This window comes from Canis lupus, chromosome 23, assembly GCF_048164855.1.
Source record: "Canis lupus baileyi chromosome 23, mCanLup2.hap1, whole genome shotgun sequence".
Taxonomy (NCBI): domain Eukaryota; kingdom Metazoa; phylum Chordata; class Mammalia; order Carnivora; family Canidae; genus Canis; species Canis lupus.
In genome coordinates this window covers 14,340,070-14,363,469 of record NC_132860.1, presented here as the reverse complement: position 1 = coordinate 14,363,469, position 23,400 = coordinate 14,340,070, and the positions used below count along the sequence as shown (strand labels likewise).

Here is a 23,400-nt window from a genome sequence, read left to right as displayed (position 1 = left end):
AGCCAAAGGCAGACGCTCAACCACTGAGCAAGGCATCTTTGTCTCCACTCTTGCTCCCTCCAACATGACCTAACCTTTTTTACTTCTTCCTTCTCATATACCATTGATTTTAAAACATATTTGACTATGCAATCATATATGTTCTCTTAACTTAAAAAATGATTTCTGAAAATTGCCTGTCTGATGGGTGCATCATAATAGAACTGCAACTTAAGTTACAAGAGGATCTGGAGATCTATCATTAGCAGTGTCTGATTAGTGATAATTTTTTAGTTTTGCCCTGTGATCTGTAGCAATGTATTAGCAAAAGTTACTAGATTTGCAATAATATAGGAGCAAAATTTCTGGAAATAATAAGTATTGCTAAGCAAACCAACAGATTTGGACAACAAAGAATATTTGATCATGCACGAGGCTATGCACTGTAGCACTTAAATACTTTGTAGATTTAAAAAATATTTTAATGAAAAAAATATTTTATTTATTTATTCATGAGAGACAGAGAGAGAGAGAGAGGCAGAGACATAGGCAGAGGGAGAAGTAGGCTCCATGCAGGGAGCCTGATGTGGGATTCAATCCCAGGACCCCGAGATCACGACTTGAGCCAAAGGCAGATGCTCAACCACTGAGCCACCCAGTTGTCCCATATTTTGTAGATTTTTATCAGTGATGAAAATGTGGCAAGATCCTAAAATACATTTTTTGGCCCCACCAGAATATTCATCTTTTAGTAACTCACAATTTAACAATTTATTGAGCACATAATTTACTTTCATCTTTGGGTTACTAGTTTACTCCTCCTACCCCACTAAAAATTCTTTATACATATACATATGTATATGTATGTATACAGGGTAAAAACTGACCACCTAGGTTCGTGTCCTGACTCTGTCACTTCTACTGTGTGACTCAAGCAAGTTACTTGCCCTCTCTCTGCCTCAGGGTTTTCCACTGGTAAAATGAAGATACTAATAGTACCTACCTCATGAAGTTCCTGTAAGGATTACATGTACGCTGAAAGTGAGGTTTACAGGACCTGGGAGGTTTGGCTGTTGTCAGGATAAGGTTGCTTTTATGGACTTTAAGGAAGGTACTTGCTGGGATGAGCACTGGGGGTTATATGTAAGTAAGGAATCACTAAATTCTACCCCTGAAACCAATACTACACTATACGTTAACTAACTTGAATTTAAAACAAGAAGGTTTTTTTTTTTAAAGATTTTATTTACTTATTCACGACACACACACACACACACACACACACAGAGAGAGAGAGAGAGAGAGAGAGGCAGTGACACAGGCAGAGGGAGAAGCAGGTTCCACGCAGGGAGCCCGATGTGCGACTCAATCCCAGGTCTCCAGGATCACACCCTGGGCCGAAGGCGGCGCTAAACCACTGAACCACCTGTGCTGCCCAAGAACGTTGTTTTTAGTCTCTAATAAAACATCAACACTAAGGCAGCTATGAGCTCCCTGAGGAATGTCATGCTCTGCATGTCTCGGGTATTTATCAGTGGGCTGCAAGTTATAAGGAGATTCAATTTAAGCTACATCTCCCTTGCCTTTATTCTCCTCATTATTCTCTGCACCCCCCCCCCCCCCCACTTGCTGAACAATTATGACCCTTAAATCTTTAAGGTTGTCGAGGGTGGAAGTGTAGAAATGTCCCTACCTGTGGGTCAACACTAGTCAGGGGGTGCATCGGGGAGTTACAAAAGGCAGAGGTAGCTGAGTCCAACTTGGACAGCAAAGAAGCATCTCTGGGTGGTAAGGACCATCTGTTGATGTGAAATTATTATAGTGATGGAGTCTTGGCACCGAGTGGAAAAACATTGAAAATAGCAACATGTTAGAATTAAACTGGCTATAAGAATGAGAAGTCCAACAAAGAGACCCTTAGTTGTTGACCATAGTCCTCTGAACCAGGAACTTAACCAATCGTTAAAACAGAGGGAAGGTAGAGCCTTAATTTGAGCATTCATATCTGTTAGTAGTCCTGTGACATTTTAATGATAATCTGGGATGTATACACAGTATTCTGTTCTAAGAGTGGTACATGAATCTCTTTGTGCTGCTGTTAGGATATCTAAAGCCATTCTATTTTGAAGAGCCACTTTGAGCATTTGGGTGACCTCAGTATTAAGTAAGGAGACAGTTTTGTGAATCACTGAGTGCCTTTATGGTGTATTTATTAAGGGCTTCCAAGTGCCAAATTATGCTTTCCAACCATATAGATGGTACAAAATGGATGTCAAATGATCATAACACAGAAAAACAGATCGTGTGCATCTTTGTTTTAAATTGGGAAGATTAGCCAGGGTAGTGATGCTTGCTTGTAATAATGTGCCCTTGAAGCCAGGCAACACCTATCCACCCTGAAGAAAGGCAGGGCCACAGGTTAGTTAGTTCCACAAAACCGCTGAGTTCTGTTTGGGGCTAGCCATCTGATTCAGGTTGCCTTATTCAATCAGTACCAAACCAGTCAGTTATCTAGAGTATAATGGTTTGAGAACATATTTCTAATGATAGCCATCTGAAATGTGGGTGTTATTGCCAAGTATCTTATGTATGATTTGTTTCCAGGATAAAACTGCCGTTTGACTGAGCTGTCCAGTGGTGGGCACGAGCCATAAATATGTATCCCAAATTTGGTATATACCATCTTTAGCATGATGATAACTAAAGTTTGTGATTTAGGCACTAATTGACAGGCATTGATTTGTGGGCTTGCAAAGTCAGTTAATATTTTACTTGTCTGAGGGCATGAAAAAGTCTGGTTATGTCCTGGTAAATCCTATGTCCTATTGATCGTCGGTAGATCTATCATGAAACGTGGTGTCATTAGGATTATATATTTTTTCTGAAATATAGGTATACAGAGAGTGCCAATCAGTGCCTTGTAAAGGGGAAATTTACCAGGGTAACCAGGATATAGTTCACATGGGCAAAATTCCAAATATCCAACAAGCTGTTTGATTTTGAAGTTCAGCATAAGTTGTGCCCATTGTAGAAAGGAACCGTGTACTAAAATTTGTGAACAGAGAACAAAGAAAATGTACAACTTTATCATTGTCTGAAAGGGAGTTTGAGATCTCCTATAGGTTCACAAGAGTAAGAAGGCACGTTAGTTTGCTCATTGGTTTCCTGTGAAGGAAGTACAGGTTTTATTTTAGATATATGGGTCCAGGAAGAGTGCCCCTCTGACTTCACTATAGTAGGAGTATACTCCATTTTGGATTTAAGTCCCCTGCTGTATTTGACTTCCAATCTCTTATTTTATTTATTTTAAAGATTTGTCCATTAGAGAGAGAGAGAGAGAAAGAGAGAGAGAGAGAGAGAGAGAAAATGAGTAGGGGGAGGAAGGAACAGAGAGAGAAAGAGAAGCAGACTTCCCACTGATTAGGGAGCCCCAGGCGGGGCTTGATTCCAGGACCCTAAGATCGTGACCTGAGCCAAAGACAACCACTTAACCAACTAAGCCACCCAGGTGCCCCTGACTTCCAATCTTTTAAATAACCTATGTCTCTGGGGCTTGCATGAGGTGGATTTTTAATTATAGTTAAATCAGGTTTGGGGATCATATGATTAGTATATTTATAAAGTAACATGAATTAAACCAGCCTTGAGTGAGTAATTCAATAAAGTATTGTAATCTTCGTCCAATAACAAATCCACTGTAAGAAATGGTTTTCCATAGGATGACTCAAAAGTGCTCAGTCCTAAGTGTAGTGAGGTGCCTTTTTAAAGTATGGTCTGCTTTTTCTGCTTTTTCAGAGGATTGTGGATGCCAGGCTGAATGTAAAAAATATTACATTTTTTAAAGCTTGTTCTATTTGCTGTGTTATTTGTGCAGTAAAAGAAGGACCATTTTCACTTTGAAGGAATGATTTCTCACAACAAAGCTTTGGTTACTTCTCTGGCTCTTTCAGTCTTACATGGAAAGGCCTCAATCCAACCAGTGAAAGTATCAATAAACACTAGTAGGAACTTGTAGCTTTTGCAAGGAGGCATTTGTGTGAAATCAAGCTGCCAGTCCTCTCCTGGATAAGAACCACACCTTTGGACTGGTTTTAAAAGTAGGGATGGGGTGGAGTGTACAGACCGTGCCTTTTGGATTTACTTGTGCACAAACAATTTGGATAGGCAGACTTGTATTACTGTAGTTGTTAAATTTACTCCATCAAATATATTTTTATTTGAATGTTCTAAAGTACCTTTGCCTAAACGAGTAGCCTGGTGTAAATCCTGTGTTATCTTTCATTGGTTATTTTTCAGTATAGATTTTTTTCTCATTAGCAAGACATTCCTATGCATTTTTTGGAATATCCTCATTCCTGGGTTATGTGAATTTCTTGGTCTGAATAGACTGGAGTTATGGGCTCTATTGTAAAACTTAGTATCCTCAGAAGTCTTCTTGTACATGCAAAATATACTGAACTTGAAATGCAGTTGAGAGCTCTATCTTACCCTTTAGTTTTATCAACATTGCTTGAGTTTCTTTATTCTTAAAGTTCATAGTTTTGTGTTGGAGATTTGTAAGTCTATTTTTGTTTTTCTATTTTTTGTATGTTTTTTATTGGAGTTCGATTTGCCAACATATAGCATAACACCTAGTGCTCATCCTGTCAAGTGCCCCCTCAGTGCCCGTCACCCAGTCACCCCATCCTCCTGCCCACCTCCCCTTCCACTACCCCTTGTTCATTTCCCAGAGTAGGAGTCTCTCATGCTCTGTCTCCCTCACTGATATTTCCCACTCATTTTCTCTCCTTTCCCCTTTAATCCCTTTCGCTATTTTTTATATTCCCTGAATGAATGAAACCATATAATGTTTGTTCTTCTCCGAATGACTTATTTCACTCAGCATAATACTCTCCAGTTCTATCCACGTCGAAGTACATGGCGGGTATTCGTCGTTTCTAATGGCTGAATAATATTCCATTGTATATATAGACCACATCTTGTTTATCATTCATTTCGATAAATGAGGCTCCTTCCACAGTTTAGCTATTGTGGACATTGCTGCTATAAACATTGGGGTGCAGGTGTCTCAGTTTTTCACTGCATCTTTATCTTTGTGGTAAATCCCCAGTAATGCAATTGCTGGGTCGTAGGGTAGCTCTATTTTTAACTCTGAGGAACCTCCACATAGTTTTCCAGAGTGGCTGTACCAGTTCACATTCCAACCAACAGTGCAAGAGGGTTCCCCTTTCTCCACATCCTCTCCAACATTTGTTGTTTTCTGTCTTGTTAATTTTCCCCATTCCCACTGGTGTGAGGTGGTATCTCATTGTGGTTTTGATTTGTATTTCCCTGATGGCCAGTGATGCGGAGCATTTTCTCATGCTTCTTGGCCATGTGTATGTCTTCTTTAGCGAAATTTCTGTTCATGTCTTTTGCCCAATTCATGATTGGATTGTTTGTTTCTTTGCTGCTGAGTTTATTAAGTTCTTTATAGATCTTGGATACTAGCCTTTTATCTGATATGTCATTTGCAAATATCTTCTCCCATTCTGTAGGTTGTCTTTTAGTTTTGTTGACTGTTTCTTTTGCTGTGTGGAAGCTTTTTATCTTGATTAATTCCCAGTAGTTCATTTTTGCTTTTGTTTCCCTTGCCTGTAGAGACGTGTCTTGCAAGAAGTTGCTGTGGCCAAGTTCAAAAAGGGTGTTGCCTGTGTTCTCCTCCAGGATTTTGGTGGATTCTTGTCTCACATATAGATCTTTCATCCATTTTGAGTTTACCTTTGTGTATGGTGTAAGAGAATGGTCTAGTTTCATTCTTTTGCACGTGGCTGTCCAATTTTCTCAGCACCATTTTTTGAGGAGACTCTCCTTTTTCCAGTGGATAATGTTTCCTGCTTCGTTGAATATTAGTTGACCATAGAGCTGAGTGCCGATTTCTGGATTCTCTATTCTGTTCCATTGATCTATGTGTCTGTTTTTGTGCCAGTACCACACTGTCTTGATGATCACAGCTTTGTAGTACAACTTGAAATTGTAAGGCCATTTTTGACGTTATTTTTGTGTGCCTGGGGAAACAGGTGGCAGGATTCTGAGCAAACCTCAATGCCTGACTTGTCAGATTGCAGGTACCTCTCTGCCCTCCTACACTCCTATGGCCTAATGGTATGTGGTAGGTAAGGGGTGTAAACATCATTGGAATAGATAAGGCGTCTCTGGAGGGCATGCCTCCTGAGCTAGGTCTCACTGTTGAAAGCTGTCATGAGCTGAGAGAACCCAGCACTACTTCAGGATCCTTCTTTTTTCTCTCTTTGTCTTTCTTCCCCATTTCCTGGCTTGCTATGTCAGTTCAGCCAACTGACTGAAGAGACAGTTTCTTTTCATGTTTCATGCCTCTACCTTATAGAGAAGTGGTACTTGAGAACCACATGGATCATTAGAGTATGAGAACTCTTGGGCCTGTAAGACAACATCCAATCAAGTCTTATTTGATGCCTAAGTGACATTGGGTTCCCAAGTGTCTAATGACTATACCGCTATGTAGGAGGCATAGTAAGGACTTGAACCTACATCTGGATCTAGCTAGCACTCTATTTTCACTTAGTGAATTAATCTGGCAAGAGTTGCTAAGAAAATTGATATTTAAGAAATACTTAATAAATGCTACATACAAGTCAGAAGCTGGGCCAAGTGTATTTGTATAGTTTCATTTGATCTTTAAAACTAACCTGTGAGAGGATTGGGAGAGGTTTAGCAACTTGCCAAAGGTCACAATGGATTGAGAGTGGGGAAGCTGAGGTATGAAACTACATTGTCTGATTTAAATTCGGAGTTCCTAAGACAGAAAATATTTGTGCTCAGGCTACTTATGCTTCACCTTATACAAATACTTGCAGGGGCACCTGGATGGCTCAGTGGTTGAGCATCTGCTTTTGGCTTAGGTCGTGATCCTGGGGTCCTGAGATCCTGTCCTGCATCAGGCTCCCCACAGGGAGCCTGTTTCTCCTCTGCCTGTCTCTGCCTCTCTCTGTGTGTCTCTTATGAATAAATAAATAAAATATTTTTTAAAATGCTTGCAGGTGTAAGGTAAAAATTCAATGTAAACAAAGCACCTTCAGCCAGGGGAAACATTATTTATTCATGAACTTCAGGGTTTCAATTGTTTTCCCCTAGAGAACTAAAGCCTCTAGCCCCTACTTACTGAAAATGTGGTCTGTACACCAGAAGCTTTGGCATGTCCTGGGATCCTGTTAAAAATGCAGAATACCAGACTCCACTTCAGATCTCTTGAATCAGAATATGGAGCATAATAAGATTCTCAGGCGAATTGTGTGCCCCTTAAAGTTGGGAAGCTCTACTTTAGCTGAAACTGAAGGATTCCTGATCTCTGATGATCTCATAATATTATTACTAAATATCTCCTTAACATGATAAAATTCCCAAATAATTTCCAAACCACTCTCTCAAGAATTTGCAAAAAGAGAATCAGAGAAAAACAAGATTAGTACTAGATGGTACATACCTTGCTAAGGGCGAAGAAACTTGAAATCAACTTGTAAGTCTTTTTGAAAAACTACAAAGGAATTTAAACAGAAATTTCTTCCACATTCCAAACCACTGAGTCCAATGAAGATAACAAGTATTTACTGGAAAAATGAAAAAATGAGAGGAAAAGGATACTTATCAAATGGCAACACCAGGCATTTTGCATAGTTTAATTTCTTGTTATAACATTGAATCCTCACTGTGTATATAAGGGACAGAGGCAAAATAGGTTAGGTAAATTATTCAAGGCCATATAGACTTGGGTCTGAATCCAGATTTGTCTGAATCCAAAGCTCTAATGCCACTCACTGTGCGTGACCCACATAAACTGCGAGGTGCTGCAGGAATCGGAAAGAAGCTCCTATTTTCTCAGTTCTAAGATATACTTGTTTCTCCACAGCTTGACACGTCTGAAGTTGGGATTCTTCTTAAAACCAGCATTGAAAGAAACTCACCAAGGTGCCAAAAAATTCAATGTAGAATGGAAAGTTTTCTTTTTAACAAATAGTGTCAGAATAACTGGATATCCGACTGAAAAGAATGAGCCTTGACCTATACCCCATACCACACACTAAAATTAATTTGAGATGTATCATAGACTTAAATGTAAAGGCCAAAATTTTAAGTGTGGAAGCATATATTTTCAACCTTGGAATATACAAATATTTCTTAAAGAAGACATAGAAAGCACTAAATAACCTCATACCCAGTAGGATGGCTGCTATAAAAAAAAATAACAGAAAATAACCAGAGTTGGAGAGGATATGGGGAAATTGGAATCCACACAGTTGGTGGGATTATAAAATAGTTCACTATGGAAAACAATAGGGAGTTCCTCAAAAAATTTAAAATAGAACTACTATATGATCCAGCAATCCCACTTCTGGGTATATATCCATAAAAATTGAAAGCAGGGTTTCAAAGAGATATTTGCACACTCATGTTCATAGCAGTACTTTTCACAATAGAAAAGAGGTAGAATCTTTGCTGAAAAAAGAATTTAACTTAAAAGAAAAATCAATTTTACTTCATAAAATCATTTCTTAAGGCAGTGAAAAGAAAATGAAAAGGCAAATCACATACTGGGAGATAATCTTCACAATACATATATCCACAGTGGATGCTATGGTGCTCCCTCCAGACTTCCCTTCTACAGCTTCCAGAAATTTTGGCAGTGAGGTCAACAGATGAGTCTGCCTCTAGACATTCCCCTTGCCCAGAGGGAGTTGCCAGGAACAGAACGCCTCAGTTCCGAAGGGGTTTGGAAATAGGACTGTGGAGAACACAATTATCAACTGAGTCTGTAGTTCTGAGCGAAGTTCTTAGAGATATGGAAGAGGTTTACAAGGAAGTTTTGAGGAAATCCAATATATAACATTTGGGTAAAGGAGGGAAAAAAAGGGGAGGCAGAAGGAGAGGAGAGGTAAGGGCATTCAGAGAGATGGGAGGAAAACTAGGGCTGTATGGAGACATTAAAGTCAAAGGAAGAGGATGTGTTAGAAGGGAGGTAGTTTGGGTTTTTTTCTAACTTATTTATTCATGGGAGACACAGAGAGAGAGGCAGAGACATAGGCAGAGGGGAAGCCTGATGTGGGACTTGATCCCAGGACGCTGGTATCACGACCTGAGCCAAAAGCAGGGGCTCAACCACTGAGCCGCTCAGGCATCCCTGGAAGGGAAGTAGTTTGTCAAATGTTGGGAAGAGATTATGTAAGAGAAAGACTGAACAATGTTTATCATATTTAGCAATATGGAGGTCACTGGAGACAATAGGTAAGAGCAATTTGTTTTTATTATGGGGGCAGAAACTAGACTGATGAGTGAGAGTTAAGGAAATAAACACAGCAATGAAACAACTCTAAAAATTTTTGAATGAGAAAAGAGAACTAGGTTAGCTTAGGAACAGCTACCTAGATCAGATGGCAAAATATTTAAAATTTTAATTTAGTTATTTTTTGAATAAGTGCTACATTCATTTGGTTCAAAGATTTTTTAAAATTATACATTGAGAAATCTTATTTTCACATATGCCCATCTAATTCTTTATTTTTTTAAAAATTTTTATTTATTTATTTATGATAGTCACAGAGAGAGAGAGAGAGAGAGGCAGAGACACAGGCAGAGAGAGAAGCAGGCTCCATGCACCGGGAGCCCGATGTGGGACTCGATCCCGGGTCTCCAGGATCGTGCCCTGGGCCAAAGGCAGGCGCCAAACTGCTGCGCCACCCAGGGATCCCCCCATCTAATTCTTTATAACCACATCCCCTACCTTGTCCTCTATATGTAACCACTAACTATTAGGTTTTTGGAATCCTTCACTAATTCTTTTTTTTTTTAAGTTTTTATATAAATTCCAGTTAGTTAGCATACAGTGTAATATTAGTTTCAGATTTAGAACTTAGTGATGCAACACTTCCTTACAACACCTGGTGCTCATCACAATAAGCATACTCCTTAATCCCTATCACTTACTTAACCCATCCCCCTTGTGACCAACAGTTTACTCTCTATTCTTCAGAGTCTGTTTCTTGGGGCACCTGGGTGGCAGTGGGTTAAGCATTTACCTTCAGCTCAGGTCATGATCCCAGGGTCCTGGAATTGAGCCCCACATCCAGTTCCTTGCTCCTCAGGGAGCCTGCTTCTCCCTCCTTCTGCCTGCCTCTTCCCTTGCTTGTGTTCTCTCTCTCTCTCTCTCTGTTAAATAAATAAATGAATGAATAAAATCTTTTTTTTTTTTTAAGTCTGTTTCGGGGATCCTTGCGTGGCTCAGCAGTTTAGTTTCTGCCTTTGGTCCAGGGCATGATCTTGGAGTCCGACATCAGGCTCCCTACATGGAGCCTCGTTCTCCTTCTGCCTATGTCTCTGCCTCTCTCTCTCTCTCTCTGTGTCTCTCATGAATAAATAAATAAATAAAATCTTTAAAAAAAATAAAAAGTCTGTTTCTTGTTTCGCCTTTCGCTATACTTTTTCCCCATGTCTGTTTGTTTTGTTTTTTAAATTGTACATATGAGGGATCCCTTGGTGGCTCAGTTGGTTAAGCATCTGCCTTTGGCTCAGGTCATGGTCCTGGAGTTCCAGGACTGAGTCCCCCATCAGGCTCCCTGCTCTGTGATGAGTCTGCTTCTCCCTCTTCCTCTTCCCTGCTCACGTGCATGCAGGCATGCTCACTCTCACTCACTCTGTCTCACTCAAATAAATAAAATCTTCAAAAAAAATAAATCGCAATATGAATCAAATCATATGGTTTTTGTCTTTCTCCAACTTACTTTGCTTAGCATAATACTCTCCATCCGTGTCACTGTAAATGACAGAATTTCATTCTTTTTGAAGGCTAAGTAATATTTCATCATAATGTAGTATTCCATTGTAATGTAATATTTCATTGTAAATATATAACATAATAATATTAGAGTTAATTATAAATAAATCGATAAATAAATATACATGTATTTACACACCACATCTTCTTTACCCATCATCAGCCAATGGACACTTGGGCTAATTCTGTAATTTGGCAGTTATAAATAATACTGCTATAAAAATAGGGGTGCATGTATCCTTTGGATTAATATTTTTTTGAGGGGGCAAATGTCTAGTAGTGCAATTGCTGAATAGGGTATTTCCATTTTTAACTTTTTGAGGAAACTTCACACTGTTTTCCAGAGTGGTCGCAACAGTTTGCATTCACACCAACAGCGCAAGAGAGTTCCCTATTCTCTGCATCCTCAGCAACACCTGTTGTTTCCTGTGTTGTTAGTTTTAGCCCTTGTGACTGGTCTGAGGTGACATCTCGTTTTAATTATCATTTGTATTTCCCTGATGCTGATATTGAGCATCTTTTCATGTGTCTGTTGGCCATTCGTATGCCTTCTTTGGGAAAGTGTCTATTCATGTCTTCTGCCAATTTTTAAACTGGATTATTTGTTTTTGGGTGTTGAGTTGTATAAGATCTTCATATATTTTGGATACATCTCTATTGAGTATGTCATTTGCAAATATCTTCTCCCATCCCATAGGCTGCCTTTCAGTTTTGCTGATTGTCTCCTTCTCTATGCCAAAGCTTTTTATTTTGATGATGTCCCAATAGTTTATTTTTGCTTTTGTTTCCCTTACCTCAGGAGACAGATCTAGAAAAATGTTGCTATAGCCTATGTCAGAGAAATTACTGCCCGTGCTCTCTTCTAGGACTGTAATAGTTTCCTGTCTCATACTTAGGTCTTTTATCCATTTTGAATTTATTTTTGTGTGTGGTGTAAGAAAGTGGTCATTTGTCTTTCTTTTGCATGTTGCTGTCCAGTATTCCCAGCACCATTTGTTGAAGAGACTACTTTTTTTCCCAGTGGGGAAATTCTTTCCTGCTTTGTTGAAGAGTAGTTGACCATATAGTTGTTGGTTTATTTCTGGGTTTTCTACTCTGTTCTGTTGATCTCTGTGTCTGTTTTTTTGTTTTTTGTTTTTTGTTTTTTTGCCAGTTACCATACTGTCTTGATGACTATAGCTTTGTAATATAACTTGAAGTCTGGAATTGTGATACCTCTAGATTTGTTTTGCTTTTTTCCAGGTTGCTTTGGCTATTCAGGGTTTTTTGTGGTTCTATGCAACTTTTAGGATTATTTGTTCTAGCTCTGTGGAAAATGCTGTTGGTATTTTGATAGGGATTGCATCAAATGTGTAGATTGCTTTGGGTAGCATAGACATTTTAATATCCCTTGTTATTTCAATCCAAGAGCATGAAATGTCTTTCCATTTCTTTGTATTGTCTTCTCTTTCATCAGTGTTTTTTTAATAGTTTTCAGAGTACAGTTTTTTTACATCTTTGGTTAGGTTTATTCCTAGGTATCTTATGATTTTTGGTGCAATTGTTCCTGCACTATTTCTTTAGGAGGATAAGAACAAATACTAAAGTAAATTAATGCTCCTTCCCTTTGTCTTACACAAAAACAGCATACTAGCTTGCATGTTTTTTCACTTAACAATAGATCTTGTACATCTTCCCAGATTAACAGCTATAGAGGGACACAGGTTGCTTCCTTTTGCTGCTACACAATACTGCATTGCATAACCTTATACAGATGAAAATCCATGTGTGTAGGTGTATTTTCAAACTGATATTCCACAAGTGGGATTTCTAGATTAAATGGACATTATCAAATTGGCTTCTATTGGGTTTCATCATAGGGTGAGAGTAGCTGTTTCCCCTAGTTCCAGTAACAAAAAATGCTATCACTCCTTTGAAATTTTGTAATCTGATGAGTGATCACTGATATTGTTACATACTTTTATCTTGTGTTTCTCTTATGATAAAAAGGCTTGAACATGTTTTCATGGGTTTTAAGACAATTTGTATTTCTTTTAAAGTAAATTCTTAGAGTCTTATTGTTTATATCTTCATCCATTTTTCCTTGGGGTCATTGGCCTTTTTCTTCTCAATTTCCAAAAGGTCTTTATATATTAGGGATATTAGTTTTTTGTTTATGATATAAGTTGCAGACATTTTTCCAGTTCTTTTGTTTCATGACTTTGTTTATGGTGTTCAGGTTTTGTTTTGCTTTTGCCATGTAGAACTTTTATTTTTTTTACTGCAATGTAGTTGAATGCATCAATCTTTCCTTACATGACTTATATGTTGAGTCATGGCTGGAAAGAGCTTTCATACTCCCAAGTTATAAAGAATTTTTCCAAATATTCTTCTATCAGTTTTCTATTTTCCTTTTTAAAGTTAAATATTTTACTTGGGGTATTTCTGGGTATTTACTATTGGAAGTATGGACACAGCTTTGTAATTTTCTAGGTTGCTACCAGATGTCTCAATATTGTTTATTTAAAAAATTACATGTTTGGCACATTGACTTGAGATGAAAGGAGAAGGATCTTTTCAATGTGGGAAACGAGAATATTTAAAGGCTGATGGGAATGCCCTAGGGGAGAGGGAGCTGTTGCTCATATAAGTGAAAGAGGAATAATAGAACAAGCTTACCAAGAAGAAATGGGGAATGAGATCAAAGGCAAAAATGCAAATATTAGCCTTAAGTAAAAGGAAGGATACCTGCTATATTTAACAAAAGGAACAAAGGGAACATTTGGGTCTACATGCAGATGGGTATGAGAATTATGTGGTAGAGAGCTGCAAATATACCAGTTTATTGTCTTCTACTTGCCAGTGTAATGAGAGGTAGTTTCACCTGCTGATACCTGATAAGAAGATGGGGTGGAAAGAAGGGAGGTTGGGAGTGGAGAATAAAGTTTGATATTATCACCATAAGGAGTAGAAAAGTAAGACTTGAGAGGTATAGCAAGAGCCTTGGAAAGATCTGGAAGGCTCAGCCAAACTTGGTGACCATAAATATACAGTGATAGCAACAGGCCTGGTTATATCATTTTTCACTGGATGTGCTCAGATCCCCATGGGCAGGCATAGTGATTACAGGTAGGAACTGAAGTTTTCACCCAGGAACTCATTTATCCAGGATCCAGGTATTCCCCTCAAAGGAGCCAAAAGGACAAAAGGGCATAGCAATATAGATCGCTGTTAAGAGAATGGCAGAAATGACAGGTTGTAAGTTGGATTGAAAAGAAATGAAAACATGAGGAGGCAAGTGGGTCCTAAGAAAGTATATGTTTCCATAGAACAGAAGTTAGTCTGAAAAACAAGTATTTGGGGAGTAGAAAAGCAAATAAACAGAAGTGATGGGAGATGGTGGCTGAAAATGGGTCTGATTTATTAATTTTACAGGAAGAATGGTTTTAGATAAAGATAAGGTCCAGGGTATAACATTGAAAGAGTAGGGCAGATGTGAGAAGGGTGGAGAAGGGCACTGAAAATAAAGAGCTAAACCAAAAGCCAGAGTATTGGAGAGTTAGTACTCTCTAGATACTAGAATCACCCACATTGACAGCAGAAATAAGGGTAGAGAGGAAAGTTTATAAGCTTAGTGCCTGAGTCTTCAACAAATAAGAGCTAGTGCCTAGAATATCAGGAGATGACAGACATAAGGGAGACTAGAATGTGATACAGCCAAATGGCATGAACTGTGCCATTTCTCATGAAAAAGCAGACTGTTACAAGCTGTTGGAAGTATAAGGGTGAAACAGCAGCATTAAGGAACAGAAAGAAGCTTCTGACCCCAGCGCTAGACCCTGATATGCAGAAGAACACAGGGTTGTGAAAGAATAAGCACCCTTCACTTGAGTGGGCTGTAGTGAAATCTGGTCCTCAGGGAATACCCTCTATGAATTTTGAGATTTTAATAGTGTGGAGCAGGATGCCTGGGTGGCTCAGCAGTTGAGCGTCTGCCTTTGGCTCAGGGTGTGATCCTGGAGTCCTGGGATCGAGTCCCACATCGGGCTCCCTACATGGAGCCTGCTTCTCCCTCTGCATATGTCTCTGACTCTCTGTGTCTCTCATGAATAAATAAATAAAATCTTTTAAAAAAAATAGTGTGGAGGGCAGCCCAGGTGGCTCAGCGGTTTAGCGCTGCCTTCGGCCCAGGGCCTGATCCTGGAGACCCGGGATCGAGTCCCGCGTTGGGCTCTCTGCATGGAGCCTGCTTCTCCCTCTGCCTGTGTCTCTGCCTCTCTCTCTCTCTCTCTCTCTCTCTCTCTCTCTCTGTCCTTCATGGATAAATAAGTAAAATCTTAAAAAAATAGTGTGGAGTCATCAGATTTACATCATCATTCATAAACATGAGGCCCTTCTCTCTTCAAGCCTGGAACAGCCAGCTTTGAAAGTGAATTGTAGGAGACATGGTCCAAATGTCAGCATCACATACAACTCTAAACTGTAGTTCCATCACTCCAGGTTAAGGCTTGTGATATTGCAAATGTCCCTCAGCTAGTATACTGGAGCACAAACATGGATGACTACTCCTTTCCAGGGAGTAGTTTGAATGAGACAGAGGAAGGAAGGAAAAGAGAACGGGTATTTGAGTGAAGGGCCCTCACTGAGTGAGGGAAAATGGCACATGAGAGCACGTAAGGAAATACTAATAGCTAACACTTAATTATCAAGTGTGCACCATCTGTCTGGCCCTGTTCTAAGCACATTACATACAAAACCTCATTCTAACCTCATGAATAATCTGAATCAAGTTCTAATATAATCACAGTTATTTTTATTTTTTCAGATTTTTATTTAAATTCTAGTTTGTTAACATACTGTGTAATATTAGCTTCAGGTGTAGAATTTAGTGATTCGTCACTTCACTCTATCACCCATGCTTACCACAAGTGCCTTCCTTAATTCCTATCAGATGTTTAATCCAATTCCCCACCCACCTCTCCTCCAGTAATCCTCAGTTTGTTTTCTATAGTTAAAGTCTGTTTCCTGATCTGCCTCTCTTTTTCCTCCCATGTCCATCTGTTTTGTTTTTTCAATTCCACATATGAATGAAATCATATGGTATTTGTCTTTCTCTGACTTATTTCACTTAGCATTATACTGTCTGGCTTCATCCACACGATTGAAAATGGCAAGGTTTCATTCTTTTTTATTGCTGAGTAGTACTCCATTGTATATCTATTATTCGATGGACATATGTGGGCTTTATTCATAATTTGGCTATTATAAGTAATACTGCTATAAACATAGGGATGCATATATCCCTTTGAATCAGTATATTTGTAGCCTTTGGGTAAATACCTAGTAGTGCAATTGCTGAATAGGGTATTTCCATTTTTAACTTTTTGAGGAAACTTCACACTGTTTTCCAGAGTGGTCGCAACAGTTTGCATTCACACCAACAGCGCAAGAGAGTTCCCTATTCTCTGCATCCTCAGCAACACCTGTTGTTTCCTGTGTTGTTAGTTTTAGCCCTTGTGACTGGTCTGAGGTGACATCTCGTTTTAATTATCATTTGTATTTCCCTGATGCTGATATTGAGCATCTTTTCATGTGTCTGTTGGCCATTCGTATGCCTTCTTTGGGAAAGTGTCTATTCATGTCTTCTGCCAATTTTTAAACTGGATTATTTGTTTTTGGGTGTTGAGTTGTATAAGATCTTCATATATTTTGGATACATCTCTATTGAGTATGTCATTTGCAAATATCTTCTCCCATCCCATAGGCTGCCTTTCAGTTTTGCTGATTGTCTCCTTCTCTATGCCGAAGCTTTTTATTTTGATGATGTCCCAATAGTTTATTTTTGCTTTTGTTTCCCTTACCTCAGGAGACAGATCTAGAAAAATGTTGCTATAGCCTACGTCAGAGAAATTACTGCCCGTGCTCTCCTCTAGGACTGTAATAGTTTCCTGTCTCATACTTAGGTCTTTTATCCATTTTGAATTTATTTTTGTGTGTGGTGTAAGAAAGTGGTCATTTGTCTTTCTTTTGCATGTTGCTGTCCAGTATTCCCAGCACCATTTGTTGAAGAGACTACTTTTTTTCCCAGTGGGGAAATTCTTTCCTGCTTTGTTGAAGAGTAGTTGACCATATAGTTGTTGGTTTATTTCTGGGTTTTCTACGCTGTTCTGTTGATCTCTGTGTCTGTTTTTTTGTTTTTTTTTGCCAGTTACCATACTGTCTTGATGACTATAGCTTTGTTTTTTTAATTAAATTTATTTTTTTTATTGGAGTTCGATTTGCCAACATATAGCATAACACCCAGTGCTCATCCCGTCAAGTGCCCCCCTCAGTGCCCGTCACCCAGTTACCCCATTCTCCACCCACCTCCCTTCCAACAACCCTGTTTGTTTCCTAGAGTTAAGAGTCTCTGATGGTTTGTCTCCATCTATGATTTCACTGTTATTTTTCAAATGAGGAAACAGGTACAGGGAGGATAAGTAACATGTCTGGTTGTGTCACACAATTAGTAAACAGCAGAGCCAGAATGGAGGCTCAATAGTCTTGACCTGAGAGACCATGCCCTTAATTACCCTATTATACTACTTCCAGTGGATATACATGCAGAGCCAGCCCTGGGAATCCTTAAACATGATATGGTTTCCCTGCACAGCTCTCCTGGAGCTTTTCCATTATGCCTCAAAGAAAATCTGAAACACATTGATCCTGGGCTGTGCAAAGAAGAATTAAATTGGAATCATGCTGTTTAGTTCATTAAAACCAAAACAGGCTAAAGGAAGCTACTGTTCAATAAGGTAGGAAGAGTTTTATAGGTGAAACCTAAGAGTAGAATTGGCCTTTCTGATGGCTCCTGCCTTTTCAGTCATTCTCTTAACCTATGGTTTGGGACTTTGAGGGAGACATAATCATCCTAGAGTTGTGTTCTGAGCTTAATTTTATGACACAGCTCTTGAAATCTAGGAGGTGAAGGGAAATGTGAAGAGAGAAGAGAAGAGATGCCTCTTTTCCTCTTGCTTCAGTCTCAGAACTTCCCTGACAAACTCTAGACCTACCCAATTCTCTGGGGTCTTTTGAGGAACCCAACCCAAGTTGATCTATGATATATTTCAAACAGCTGTGAAGTCTTTGCTGTAACCACAGTAAGCTATTTTTGTTTATTTGTTTGTTTTTTAGCCAGTTGTTCAGGATAGCAAGTCATAAATAGTACATGCCTTTTGAGCTCACTTTCTCCCCACCCAACAAAAATGCTGTGTCTGTATATAAAAAACTTTAGATGGCATATATAACCCACAGTGATTAACTCCAAGGAACTGTTAAAGGTATTTGCATATTCTCATCTATAATTTCCTTTCTTTGGCAATGAAACTTATGAAATAAAGACATAAAATAGTTAATTATGGCCACATTAATAGCCATGAAAACAGCAAGATGAGGTCAAGAAAATAGAAAAGGTTTTCCTGGGGTGCCTGGGGGGCTCACTTGGGTAAGTGTCTGACTCTTGATTTAAGTTCAGGTTATGATCTTGGGGTTGTGAGTCTGAACCCCCAAATGGGTATAGAGATTACTTAAAAATAAAATCTGGGGATCCCTGGGTGGCTCAGCGGTTTAGTGCCTGCCTTCGGGCCAGGGCGTAATCCTGGGGTCCTGGGATCCAGTTCTGCATCAGGCTCCCTGAATGGAGCCTGCTTCTCCCTCTGCCTGTCTCTCTCTGTGTGTCTCCCATGAATAAATAAATAAAATCTTTAAAACAATAAAATCTTAAAAAAATTAATGCTCCTGAAGCTTACTTTAAAGAGGTTTGTCAATATCTCAGTTGTCTCTTAAGAGGGACCATTAGATGGTCCACCCTAATGATGTGTGGTCCAATGTAAATCTGTAGTTTTACTTTAACCTTCTCTGCTGGGGTTTAACCAGAGTAGCCAACCTAGCATTATCCATAAGCTAGATGTGTTTAACTTTTTCTTGTCCTTGACTTACCATGTGAACTGAGGGTATGGCCTGGATTCATGGTATCTTTCCTTAGGCATTCTATTACATAGGGGCCATTTCATTCTGCCAAAACATTTATCATATATGTGAGGGAATTTCCCTAGATTGTTTCACTAAGCTTCTCTTACCAAGCTTCTAAGGGCAACATAAGCAAATCTGCTCAGATAATTTGGTCATTACCTCTTAGTACCATTTTTCCCCTGCTAAGAAGGGCCAATCAGCCTCTGGACTAACCAGGAAACATTAGCATCGCACTTCAACCAAGACAGGTGTGCAACAGGATGAATTATTAAGAATTAAATGGGGCAAGATTGGATATAAACACTTAACAGTGTTATTTATTTTCTGTTGCTTAGAAGCTGAATGCTGCATATCCCTAAGGTACCTACTATTACTTTGCTAAAGATTGGGAGATAGACTAAGACTGGAACTAAATACCCAGAAAATATTCTTTTATGATGTTAAGGTTTGGTTCTCACTGCTTAAAATATCTAGAGCTTCTTAGTAAGCTGTTAAGCCATTTATTAAAGAAAGTAGTAGGAAAGGAAGTCTGGGTGTTTTTGAAGGATTGGAGATATGAAAAGCCTAGTAACAGAAGTGAGAGAAGACGAGGGGAGAAGTGGGAAAGTAGTGGATTTCTTTTAATGGTAGAAATCAGAACCACTCAAATGCAGTATACTGGGGAGATACAGGCGGCTGAGAAAGCCAGGGGATAACCCTGGGAGCCATGGTTTGGTGATCTGCAGCAAGGCCTCTTGTAGCTTAGTAGGCACAACTGAACCATCTACCTTCTGTCTGATGTGGTCTAATGAGTTATGGTCCTGTGGTAAAACTCATGGACTTAATGAACCTGGGCCTTGAGCAAATCTGTGATCACAACAGATGAAGGCCAGAGGTTTCTCCTCTATTTATCCTAGAACTGAGTAAGCTCTGCAATCCTGGTAAAACACACAGAAAGGGAAGGGAGCCATGAAGAATAACTGATATTGAACTTATCACTCACCTCAGATGAGATTTAATTTGACAGAGAAAACCAACAAAAAATGTCACATTACTGGCAACTGCTATGGTGATAGGAAGGCCTGGAAGAGTCCACTTCCTTGAATCAATCTGGATGAATCCTTATGCTAATGCCTTAAGGAAAGGTCAAACTTTTAACACAAGTCCTATTACCAGGGTTAAATTCTTACATTATATCACATATAACATGTGTGAAAGTTAATTTGGTTAACGGAGTATGTGAAGTTGTCTTCTGTCCCTTCTTAGTAGGAATGAGTGTGTGTGTGTGGGTGGAGGGTTCTTACATACTTCTAAACAACTATTTTAGTTTTAGTTTAAATTTCTCACAAATCAAAATCTGAAATAAAAACTTCAGTGTAGGAGGTAGTATCAGGAAGCAGGTGTGAGTGAATATAGAGACTGATACAGGTGAAGAGAAATTTCTGAGAAAGGATGTGCCATTAAGCTAGTTCTCCATGGGCAATTGGGGTTTAGTCCCTCTCAGGACCCTCTATAGAACCAGGCAAGATGGTCCTCAGAACTGTCCCTTTAAGGATGAGAGGATAGAGCATTTTCTCCCTGATTCCTATCCTGAACTGTGGCTTGCTCCTGGGAATGTTTCTGGACTGCTGATGTGGAGGGATGGCCTACCTCCCTCTCTCCTAGGTAGGGAGAACTTGTGCACGGGAACTGTCCACCAGAGATGCTACTATAGTTCAAGGTGGACTGAGAGGTTGTGGCTTAGGCAGCAAAAAATACATGCTACATAAACCTACATCAGGAAAGTGAATGGAAGATGCTTAACCTTTTAGAAAAGAACCTTTCCTCCAAACCCCCATCTCAGGTTGTTGGGGAGGAGGATGAGTATTACATGACTTGCTATGTTTAAACCTTGAATAAATTCCCTGTTCTTATAGGACTCAGACTCCAAAGCATTTCTGGGTTAGCCAGGCAGATCTGCCTCTTGGCTATACAGCAGCCCCCCTCCCCTGGAACTTATTCTGGGCTGCAAATTCCTTTGTTATTGTCACCTAGTAACACTTTATTGTTCACTTTCCATCTTACAGAATTTTGCTGTAATTTTCACCTTCCAACAGAGAAATGTCTATTCAGATCCTTTGCCCATATTTTAGATGGGTTGTCTTTTTATGTTTGAGTTGAAGGTATTCCTTATATATTCTGGATTTTAGTCTCTCTCTTTTTTAAATTTTTTATTTATTTATGATAGGCACACAGTGAGAGAGAGAGAGGCAGAGACATAGGCAGAGGGAGAAGCAGGCTCCATGCACCGGGAGCCCGACGTGGGATTTGATCCTGGGTCTCCAGGATCGCGCCCTGGGCCAAAGGCAGGCGCTAAACCGCTGCGCCACCCAAGGATCCCTGGATTTTAGTCTCTTATCCAACATATGATTTACAAATAGTATCTCGCATTAGGTGAATTGTCTTTTTACTTTCTCAGTGGTGTCCTTTGAAGCATATTTTTATTTTCAATAAAATCTAATTTATTTTTTTCTTTGGTTGCTTCTGCTTTTGGTTTCATGTTTCAGAAACAATTGCCTAATCCAAGGTTTACACCTATGTTTTCTTCTAAGAGTTTTATAGTTTTAGTGCTTACATGTAGGCCTTTGATTCATTTTTAGTTAATTTTTAAAAAGATTTTATTTATTTGAGAGAGAGAGAGAGAGAGAGAGAGAGAGAGAGAGAGAGAGCATGAGCCGGGGGAGGGGTAGAGGGACAAGCAGACTCCCCAACAAGCAGGGAACCCCACATGGTGCTCAATCCCAGGACCATGAGATCATGTCCTGAGCCAAAGTCAGATGCTTAACTGACTAAGCCACCCAGGCACCCCTAGTTTTTGTATATGATGTGAGATAGGGGTCCAAATTCATGCTTTTGCATATGGATATCCAGTTGTCTCAGCACTATTTGTTGAAAAACTATTCTTTCCAATTGAATTGTCTTGGCATCTTTGTTGAAAATAAACTGACCAAAAATGAGAGGGTTTATTTCTGGGTCTCAATTCTATTCAACTGGTATGTGTGTCTAACCTTGCCACATTACTACATTGTCTTTTTTTTTTTTATTTTTATTTTTTTAAATATTTTATTTATTTATTTAGGATAGTCACAGAGAGAGAGAGAGAGGCAGAGACACAGGCAGAGGGAGAAGCAGGCTTCATGCACCGGGAGCCTGACGTGGGATTCGATCCCGGGTCTCCAGGATCGCGCCCTGGGCCAAAGGCAGGCGCCAAACCGCTGCGCCACCCAGGGATCCCCCATTGTCTTGATTAATGCTACTTTGTAGTAAGTTTTGAAAATCAGAAGCTTGAATCCTCCAAATTTATTCTTCTTTTTCAAGATTGTTTTGAATTGTTTGGCTATTCTGAATCCCTAGAATTTCGCTATTAATTTTAGGGTCAGCTTGTAAATTTCTGCAAAGAAGTCAGCTGTGGGGGATACCTGGGTGGCTCAGAGGTTTGGCGCCTGCCTTCGGCCCAGGGCGTGATCCTGGAGACCTGGGATCGAGTCCCATGTTGGGTTCCCTGCATGGAGCCTACTTCTCTCTCTCTGCCTGTGTCTCTGCCTCTCTCTCTCTCTGTATCTCTCTTGAATAAATAAATAAAATCTTAACAAAAAAAGAAGTCAGCTGTGATTAAAAATTGGCACTTTAGGGACACCTGGGTAGCTCAGCGGTTGAGCGTCTGCCTTGGCTCAGGGCGTGATCCTGGAGTCCCGGGATTGAGTCCCACATCGGGTTCCCTGCATGGAGCCTGCTTCTCCCTCTGCCTGTGTCTCTGCCTCGCTCTGTGTCTTTCATGAATAACTGAATAAAATCTTAAAAAAAATGGCACTTTAACTTTTCTTAACAGATTACTTGTAATATGCCTCACCAATGTTTATAACACACCATCTTAACATATTGAGAATTATTCACATATTTATTGTTACTGTTCATTTGCTCAATAAAACTCCATGAAGTTGCCATCCAGAGGGTTATAGAATTTTGTGAAAGCCTACAAATTTTTTTGTATTATCCCCATCAAGTATAATAGCACACATACAACAGTAACACAACATAAGATTCTTTTTTATCCTTTTCATGTGATATTTTTGTTGTAGAGGATGTTAGCAACATGACTGACAGATTTCTTTTTTTTTTCTTAAGCACAGAGTTCTGAGTAAGAATGTCCAATAAAATATTCTCTAAAATAACTTCACTATATTTCTTAACTACTTTGACATTAATCTTGAGAGTTCAGAACTCTCATAGTAGACAGACTTTCTTTCCTAAAAAAGATTATCTGTGAATCACATCAAATCAAATCTAACACTTTTAAAGGAGAGAGATAATAGTGAGTAACATCTATGGGTTCAGCCCATCTCTTCCTTGTGAAACTTCTTCAGTGATCTATCCCAGTCACTTTTATTTGGCCTAGATAAAGTGGCCAATTGTTGAAATGTGGCTTCCTTACCTCACCAGTCATGCTATTCCTGCCAAGGACTCCTGTGTTTCCACATCCAATGACCAGTTTTTCTCTCATGTAACCTCTATACACACATTGCCTGCTCCTGCTTCATGAACTTTGTTCTCTGAATTCTGTCTAGTTTATA

At 39.3% G+C, this 23,400-nt stretch overlaps 1 protein-coding gene across 1 annotated transcript in view; it reads right to left on the bottom strand.

The window, feature by feature from the left end:
• LOC140614769 (glyceraldehyde-3-phosphate dehydrogenase-like) overlaps positions 1-23,400 on the bottom strand; it is a 76,287-nt gene that overhangs the window by 6,385 nt on the left and 46,502 nt on the right. Inside the window, exons 3-5 of the mRNA XM_072794027.1 lie at positions 7,481-7,604; positions 2,917-3,024; positions 1,673-1,810 (exon numbers count right to left, since the gene is read on the bottom strand). The gene's annotated coding sequence lies outside the window, so the exon portion shown is untranslated. The remainder of the gene's footprint in view (positions 1-1,672; positions 1,811-2,916; positions 3,025-7,480; positions 7,605-23,400) is intronic.